Here is a 2,400-nt window from a genome sequence, read left to right as displayed (position 1 = left end):
ACACCGTGTGCCCCTGTGTGCCCCTGTGTGCCCCTGTGGGAGCGGGGCCCTGCGTGTTCCCGTGGGGAAGGGACACCGTGTGCCCCTGTGGGAGCGGGGCCCTGCGTGTTCCCGTGGGGAAGGGACACCGTGTGCCCCTGTGGGAGCGGGGCCCTGCGTGTTCCCGTGGGGAAGGGACACCGTGTGACCCTGTGTGCCCCTGTGTGTCCCTGTGTGCCCCTGTGGGAGCGGGGCCGTGCGTGTTCCTGGGCGGTGGGAGGCAGTGCGTGTCCCTATGGGATGTGGTAAAGTGTGTGTTCCCATGAGATGGATGGCACTGTGTGTCTGTGTGTTTACGGTGAGACTTGGTGCCTTGACAGTGAGTCTTTCAACACATTTATTTTTTTTCAAAATGAAAAATGCATTAAATGGGGTCTTCACCACCTGGTTTAGCACCACAAAGGGATGTCCCAGTGTTCTCCATACAGCAAACCAGCTCTGGGTGAGGTTGGGTTTTTATTTGCAAAGTGCACATATATATATGTATCCACATCAATAACATCAAAGGGAAACACGGGAGGGGGAGCCCAGAACTGTAATTTATTCCTTGGTAATATGGGGACATGTGGCACAGGTTATTTATATTTGAAGGCTGCCCAGAGTGTAAAATGAGCCATCTTTAAAAAATAAACGTGGAAAAATACATCCAGGCTCCTGGTGTATCTTAAGGTGAGGCCAGGCCAGCTGCTGGCAGGCTGTGGAGGAGGAGATGTGTGCCAGGACCTGCAGCTGTCCCCTCTGTGCCCTGGGCACCACCGTCACTGCACACACGCACAGACAGACACTGAGCACACGGCAGCTGTCCTGCTGTGGCTCTCCAGTGAGACAGGACAAATGCAAGGCTGCCAGCACCACCATGGCCGGCCTGGTTCTCGCCTGGTTCACTGCACAGAGGGATCACAAATGCTTACTCCCAGCAGGGTCTGACAGCAGGGGAGTTAATATGCGCCATGTTGTTTGCATTAAACCCCATCTCTGATTTTCTGGTGGTGGAAGCGCAGCCCAGGCAGCTGTGGCCAAATCACAGAATCTAGAGCTGTCCTGGGATCAGCCTTTGTCTCTGCACCTGTGCAGAGCGATGTGAGATGAGTGAACAGCCAGACCAGAGCCCCATCCTCTAACCCTTGGACAGGCAGGAAATTAAAGCCACTTTTACAAATTCAGTAGCCAGCAGGTAGCCAGGCGTGGGTTCAGGCTCTGAGCAGAGCCGGAGCACTTGGCTGGGCAACAGCAGAGATATGCAGCCCCCAGACATGGCACATCAGGCTGCAGGGAACTGAGACCACTGACAATGAGCAGATGGCTGGAGGTCACAGCAAAGTCCCACCACCAATGGGCTCTGGGTGACAACCTGACTGCCCAGCACTCGCCACGGTGCTGGGCCACAGATACCAGTGGCAGCTCAGCCCTGACCTCTGAGAGCCTCAGCCTTGCTCCCACAGCAGCCAGGGACACAGCCCAGATGGTGGCACTGTGCAGTGGTGGCAGCTCCATAGTGTGACCGCGTCCCTCCAGCTCCCAGCTCCAATGCCGGCCCCAGTGAGTGAGCAGGCCCAGGGAGCACAGGGACTGGAGCAGCTGTTGGGGTGACACAGCAGAGATCACTCAGTGTCTCCTCTGCACTCTGGGAATCAGCTCGTGGGGCTGGAGCAGCTGCTGGGATGACACAGTGGAGATCAGCCCCGGTGCCTCCTCTGCCCTCCAGGGTTCGGCTGTTGCGGGCGCTCCCAAGCCAAGGGGCTGTGGTGGATGTGCACAGCTGTGGCTCCAGCTGCCAAACAGACCCTGTGCCAAGGCCCAGGGTGGGCTGGCACCCACCGGACCATAGCTCAGAGACACAGCATATTTAAGTCCCTCAAACAGTTTTCCTCATGGAACATTGCAGATGCCAGCCTTCCTCGAGGCCTGATGGGTGCTGGATTAGCTGGGATCCTGCATTAATCGGCAGAGGTGTTGGAGGTGGCCTTGGGCAAATATTTACAATTACTGTGGTGGTGTGCCTGTGCATGTCCTCAAAACACAGAAGGGGTAGGGTTCAAATGGCACTTTAATGAGCTGCAGGACAGCGGGAGGATAGAGCTCCTCACGCTGTTGTGTTGAGCAGTCCAGGGTGGGAAGATCGTCTTCATCTGCCCACAAAGGCGTGTTGGTGTTGGAGTGGCAAGTGCTCAGCAGCCCTTCTAGGACCTGTGTGTTTTGAATAGGGACCATCTTGGTTTCTGCATCACACGGCTGTGAGCGTGTTGCTTGGATTCAGGGAACTACGCTTTTCCTGCCCAAGGCTGGTCTGCGCTCACATCCACATTGCACAGACAGGAATGGAAACACTCAAGTTGTGCCGCGTGCCTGGGATGCCGGCTG

Source organism: Corvus brachyrhynchos, unplaced genomic scaffold (genome assembly GCF_000691975.1).
Source record: "Corvus brachyrhynchos isolate BGI_N302 unplaced genomic scaffold, ASM69197v1 scaffold351, whole genome shotgun sequence".
NCBI classification, from domain to species: domain Eukaryota; kingdom Metazoa; phylum Chordata; class Aves; order Passeriformes; family Corvidae; genus Corvus; species Corvus brachyrhynchos.
The sequence above is the reverse complement of the archived record's forward strand: the minus strand, read 5'-3'. Positions refer to the sequence as shown.